This window comes from Rhinopithecus bieti, unplaced genomic scaffold (genome assembly GCF_001698545.2).
Source record: "Rhinopithecus bieti isolate Rb0 unplaced genomic scaffold, ASM169854v2 scaffold_25901, whole genome shotgun sequence".
Lineage (NCBI taxonomy): Eukaryota > Metazoa > Chordata > Mammalia > Primates > Cercopithecidae > Rhinopithecus > Rhinopithecus bieti.
The window spans coordinates 483881-491032 of NW_016811809.1; the positions used below are offsets into that span (position 1 = coordinate 483881).

The 7152-nt window shown below is 35.7% G+C and overlaps 1 long non-coding RNA gene across 1 annotated transcript in view; it reads left to right on the plus strand.

Moving 5' to 3' along the window:
- The window catches only part of LOC108544142 (uncharacterized), a 41146-nt gene that overhangs the window by 20634 nt on the left and 13360 nt on the right, over window positions 1-7152 (plus strand). Inside the window, exon 2 of the long non-coding RNA XR_001889747.1 lies at window positions 4574-4662. This is a non-coding gene — a long non-coding RNA (uncharacterized LOC108544142). The remainder of the gene's footprint in view (window positions 1-4573; window positions 4663-7152) is intronic.

Here is a 7152-nt window from a genome sequence, read left to right on the forward strand (position 1 = left end):
CTTGGTAAATATTTGTTGAATAAATGAAAATATGGTAGATGACAAGCAGGTAGGTGTGAAGACAGAAGACATAGCACAGGAAGGGAAGGGAAGGGAAGGGAAGGGAAGGGAAGGGAAGGAAGGAAGGAAGGAAGGAAGGAAGGAAGGAAGGAAGGAAGGAAGGAAGGAAGGAAGGAAGGAGAAAAGAAGGTGAATATTTTGGAAAAATTGAGGGGAAGAGAGAAGAAAAGAAATGAGAAAAAATATTGGTATCCAAATGAGAAATTAATTAGGGGGATATTGGTATTTGTCATAACAGGAATGAACACTTGCTTACCTCAAACGTGCCCAAATATGTAAGACTGTTTTCAACATGTCAACAATCCATCAAATGTTTATCAAATACTTATGTGTACAACAATGCTAAGTGCTAGGAGGATTAAAAACTGCATGGCATGATCTCAGCCCACAAGATGCTTACAATAGATTTAGACATATGTAAAAGTTCACAACTGTGTAAATTTTGCCATATTTAAATAGCTTTGACTAAGTAGAAGAAATAACTATACAAGTTAATGGATTAGCCTTCTATAGTTCCATGGATGCTAACAGAAGAGAGGTGACTCTTTGTCAGAGACAAGGAACTACATTACTGACAACCAAAACAAAAGCAGGAGTACTAGCATATTTGTGCTGGTTCTACAAGTTCCTATAGTCCTTCAATAGGGGTATATGGAGGGCCAGGAAGCCCCTAAGCATAGAGTAGGATGTACCACAGGAGTTCCATGAGCTAGGGAATCTGTCACATTTTAGAAGCAGTAAGCTGTTCTTTGTCTGGAAGGTAAACAGTTGCATTGTATGAGACCTGTGATTGTTTACCTTGCTTTCCGTGTTAGCCACTCTTAGGATTCCCAGTCCAGTAAAAAAAGCATCAATAATGGAGGATACATCTGTTATAGTATGTAGTTTTAGAGATAAAACTGTGTTGCACTACAATGTCTGATTAGGAAATAGCAGTGATTATGTATGTGCTGTGGGAGCTGGCAGATAACTGAGAGGTGATTGACCAAATAGAAGAATCATAGCAGAAAGTTATCAGCATATTCATCATATAGAATAGCCTTAGACAACTTGAAGCACATGGTAATGTCCTCACCCCTTCCCCCAAAGTGTCTTTTATGGATGATTTGCACATACAGAGGCATGTATAGAAGTCACTGTAGTACACTTAATAAGGAGTGTGACATCAGGTGTTAGCCTGGGGTTGCAGGGGGCTGGGAACTTTGTAGAGGTAGATGTGATAGGCTACTTAATTTTAAAAACACATAGCAAAAGTTGAGTTCATTTCCTAGTTGTTCAAAGGAATGTTCACATTGTAAACTGGTTGAAGAATAGGGCTAAAGGCTTAATGCTAACATCTATGTCCACAATATAATGTTGTCATATCAAACCTCCCAGGTGGCTTGTGTGGGCATTCTCTAGAAAGTTCTCCACTAAACCCATCCTAAGACTCCCACTGTAAGGTTATTGAGACTGTCAGAATCTACCTTCCTTCTTAAAGAGTGTATTTTGAAAACGTTTTGAGTATATTCTCTTTAGGAAAAAAATGCACCTCATTATATTTGGTTTTTACATGTAGCACCTTTCTGAAGAATTTTGTTTCATTGGATAGCAGGGAGGTTGGAAGCAGAAGGACACTAATGAAATTTAAAAGAACATATTTTATCTCTCAGGGTTTTAGCTGCTTTGGTTACTTGTTTATCTCCTGAAATTCTAATTTCCTCTTTTTGATATAGAAATCTTAATTTCATTCATTGCAATATCAAAAGCAAACAGAAACCATGCGCTTTTAGATGAGGAATAAGGATCAGGCTAAATAAACTACTGTGCATACTGCCTTGATGTGTTAATGGTCTATAGTCTACAACTTGCTATTCATTTTGCTTTAAAAAATTACAATTTTATACAGAAGTTCAGGTGGAGAAACACAAAAACTTGCTATAAATGTACCAGATTTGTTTTTCTGCACAAGTATTTCTAGGTTCAAAATATTTTCGTGAGTGCATTTTTACTTTTGTAGAGCTGCATGTGTCATTTTATCACTCTGTAAATACAGGGAGACATCCTAAATGAGTCCTTAGGGTTTCCTCTGGGTTATGTCTCCTCCTGTTCATTGCTGCCATCAGGTTATTAGAGTAGAATGAACTGAGCATTTGTTTTGTTTTGATTTTTAAGACAAAATAATTACAAATCTTCAAGACATTTCACAAATACAATTTGATAAATATGTCAGTATTTGTTTACAAGATGTTAGAGGGCTTTTTTCATTTAGCTGTAAAATAACTTAATCTAAGAATAAACATTCCAAAAGATGTAAACAAGAAGCTAAATATCAGAAGTATGAATTAGGTTTCTCATTTCAACCTCAAAGTTTGCTTTGATCTTGAATTTCATTCAAAAGCGCCTTGAATGTCTTAACATGGCCACAGTCCCAATGACAATTCTAGCATTGATTTACTACTCACTATTTAGCCAAGAGTCACAAGGTCTTAAATTACTTTAACTTGCTTAAGCTTTAGAGCACTTTCTTTCTTGTTTTCCTCCAACTGAAGCATCCTGAAGTGGATTGTCTTATACAATAGGATGAAGACCTTCAAAAAACATGTAGCATAAAAAAAGAGTACAATTGCTTTGGGAGACATAGCCAAAAATTTCTTGCCAAGGCCGATGTTGAGAAGAGTATTTCCCAAGTTGTCCTCCAAAACTTTTATAGTTTGAAGTCTTACGTTTAAATCTTTAATCCATATAGGGTAAATTTTTGTATATGGTAAAAGGTAGGGGTTCAACTTTAATCTTCTGCCATAATTTTTGGCTAGCCAATTATGCAAACACATTTATTGATAGTGCTTTCCTTTCCCCATTGCTTATTTTTGTCAGACATATCAAAGACCAGATGGTTGTAAGTGTTTGGCTTTATTTCTGAATTGTCTCTTCTGGTCCATTGGTCTACGTGTCTGTTTTTGTACCAGTACCAAGCTGTTTTTATCACCGGGGTTTTATAGTATAGTTTGAAGTCAGGTAGTGTGATACCTCTGGCTTTGTTCTTTTTGCTTAGGAATGGTTTGGCTATTCAGGTTTCTTTTTGGTTCCATATTAATTTTCGCAGAGTTTTTTTCTGATTCTGTGAAGAATGACATTGGTAGTCAGATAGGAATAGCATTGTATCTGTTAATTGCAAATAGGACCTAATAAACTAAAGAGCTTCTGCACAACAAAAGAAACTACTAACAAAGTAAACAGACAACCTACAGAATGGGAGAAGATTTTTGCAAACTATGCGTCTGACAAAGTGCTATTATCCAGAATCTATAGGGAACTTAAATCAACAAACGAAACACAGATAACCCCTTTAAAACATGGGCAAGGAACATGAACAGACACTGCTCAAAAGAAGACATACAAAGTGGCCAACAAACATTCGAAAAAATGCTCAGCATCACTAATCATCAGAGAAATGCAAAACAAAAGGAATAGCATCTCACACCAATCAGAATGGCTATTATTAAAAAGTCAAAAAACAATAGATGCTGGCCAGGCTGTGAAGAAAAGGGAACACATATATTAATGGTGGGAATTTAAATTAGTCAAGGCACTATAGAAGAGTTCTCAAATAACTTCAAAAAGAGCTACCATTTGACCCAGTAGTCTCATTAATGGGTATATACTCAAAAGAAAATAAATAATTCCACCAAAAAATTACATGCATTTGTGTGTTCACCACTGCACTATTCATAATAGCAAAGGCATGGAATCAACCCAGGTGCCCAACAGCAGTATACTGGGTAGAGCAAATATGGTACATATACAGCATAGAATACTATAGAGTCATTAAAAAGAGTGAATTCGTGTCCTAAGCAGCAATATGGTTGGAGCTGGAGGCCATAATTCTAAGCAAATTAATGCAGGAACAGAAAACTAAATACCACATGTTCTCACTTATAAGTAGTAGCTAAGCACTGAGTACACATGGATATAAATATGAGAAAAACAGACCATGTGGACTACTAGACAGTGGGGTTGGGTTAAAAATCTACCTATTGGGCACTATGCTCACCACCAGGGTGACAAGATTCATTTTCAAAACCTCAGCATCACAAAATATTCTCATGTAAAAAATTCGCCCAGGTACCCCTAGTATCAAAAATAAAAGTTAATTTTTTAAAAAAGTGAACATTGCAAATATTTTCCACTTATAATCTTTTCTCACTAATTTTTATTAAATAACAAGCTCAGATCATTATTATCTAATTTTCTCAAACACTGGTTAGAAGTCAAGAGTAGCAAAAAATTTGTGTAGGGAAAGTGTTTTGCTTTTTTTGTTGTTTTTTTGTTTTGTCTTTGTTTTTTTTTTTTTGTTTGTTTGTTTGCTTGTTTTGCATAGGGTAGGGAGAAGCACATAAGCCTAGATGTGAAATGGAAATAGAGAGGCTATGCACTAGGACCTTGGAAAGCCATTTTGCTCATCTAAGATTGTAAAGATGATACATCTTGGAAGAGGTGACTGTGACATAATTTGTTCTTATTAATTTCACAGGTTTGAAGAGATTCGTTGACATTTATGATCCAGTTCTACTCACCAGTATTTATCACCTTTGTCTGCAAGAAATATGCTTACAATCACAGGTACTTTATGTGGCATGCCTTGGATAGTTGTCTACTTCCCTCGTTTAAGATAATTTTAAGGCTTTTCACCTTTTAAAAATTGTTGATATTATTATAAGGGACCTAAGTTTTTGATGACAATAAAATCTGGAAAGAGAAGACCCTCAAAAAATTACACTTAAAACTACTGTATGATTTAGCAATTCCACTACTGGGTATATATCCAAAGGATATAAAATTAGTATGTCAAAGAGATATCTATACTCTCATGTTCATTGCAGCATTTTTCACAATAGCCAAGATACAGAATGAATCTAAGTGTCCACTGACAAATGAATGAATGAAGAAAAGGTGAAACATAGAATACTATTTAGCTTTAAAAAAAAAAAGAGGAAAAGAGGAGAGATCTCTACTTTGGCCTCAGAACATTAAAAAAATGCATCAAACAGGTATCAGTATTGTATTTAGTATACCAGAGTCTCTGCAGAGTACCTAATATTCACCTAATAGAATTGAGTTGTAAGTTTTGTCACAATTAGAAATAGACTTTCCCTATTGTAGAAACTTTACTTGATTTTCAACACAGTTAACTTTCAGTTTTATAGGATAGCTCTGCATTGGGCACCAGCACCCAAAAGGTAAATAAAGAAATGTAGAAGGCAGGTGAAATGAAAAGAACCAAGTGTAAAATTATTTTCTCATCACAGTTCTTCCAAGGGTAGGGCCTGTTTCCATTCCTTATTGTTTTTACCTGGAAACTTAGCATTAGGCTTATTAGAGATCAGAACAGGAAAGTTTTCTCCTCAGGACATGAACCAAAGATGCCTATTAAGCTTTAACTGTGAAATATTTTAAAGGAAGCTAATATTAGCATCAGCACTCTATGGTGACCAAAACTAATAAAATTATTCTGAGGGCAAAAATTAATACTGATCATGCTCCATAAAGTGGATAGTGTATCTATATGACCTGACTGTCATAATTAAATAGTTTACACAGATATGCACACTAATTGATTAATAATGTAAGGCCCAATTTTAATGGCATAAATATCCTTATGCTAACTGAGCTGCCTGATATGTGTCTCAGGCATTTATTAGCATGAAGAAAGATATTGCCAACTATATAAGGATGCGAAAATAGGGCCACTGTAAATTCAGAATAAAGAATTAAGGTGTCTAGATCTGGCTTATTGCCAGCATCTTGTGAGACTTCTGACTAGTAGCAAGTCCTTTGTTTGACACACTTTTTTACTGTTCCTCATCTTGTCCGAGGTGCCTTACACAGAGAGGGCATGTGCCTTTGTTTGCTTGAATATGTCAAATATAATAAAGTCCAAACTAAAAATTGTGAGTCTTTGGTTCCTAATCTACCTTTTGCCTATAGCTGTGTAAGCCTAGAAAAAATATTTAATTTCTCTTCCCCTTAGTTTTTATTCTCTATACATGTTGGACTAGATGAACTCTGAGTACCTTTCTAGTTCTAATATGAGATGAACTATCCTATGGAGAGGTACCTGTTCAAGTAGACCTCTGCTCTATTTGCCTCCAAGCTTTCATTATTGTAACACTGTGGGTTTTTTCTTCCCTCCTTCTACTATGTGCTTTGGATGGAGTTGTCTCCAACGCTGGTTCCAGAGTGGGGCATGTGGTCAATGCTGGCCCGTCACAGCATTGACTTTGTCTGGCCACAGTCACATGGAAGCAAGCCATAGTCATATGATCCAGCTGAAGCAAATAAAATACAATGATAGCTTGGATTGCTGGGAGAATCAGTCCTAAGAATGCTATGAGATGGGACATGCCGAGACTAACTTAGCAAGCCAGTAAGCAGAAGGCTGAGCAAAGAGAAAGAGAAAAATCAAGTATTGACATTATTTGATCCTGTGAATCAAACTCACCCAGTGGCAATACGATCTGTAAACCTTTCCATTATATGAACCAATGAGTTCTTTTGAGGTTTACGTCCATTTAGGTAAATTTCTGGTCAGTGGCAATGAAAAAAGTACTAACTGTTAATTCCTGCAAATGTCCTGAATTGTGTTTCAAATCCTTTTGTTACCCAAAAAAATTTGGCTGGGATATAGGACAGATCTAATGGATCACCTGACTCGTGCACCTGGTACTACAAAAACAAGGCCTCTATTAAAATGGAAGAAAAGTTAGCATTGAATTTGTGTGTTTTATTAATTCAATGAATGTAAATTATTAATCCTTATCCAAAACTAAAGAAGAGAAAAGTCATATGATGCACCTCTATAGTAGGCTAGTTCTCCAACCTGATCTGATAGATTTTTTTTTAGACAGGGTCTTGCTCTGTCACTCAGGTTGGAGTGCAGAGGCACAATTATAGCTCGCTGCAGCCTCAAACTCCTGGACTCAAGGGATCCTCCTGTCTCAGCTTCTCAAGTAATTAGGACTACAGATGTGTGCCATCATGCCCAGCTAATTTGTTTATTTATTTTTATTTTTTATTTTATTTATTTATTTATTTATTTATTTATTTATTTAT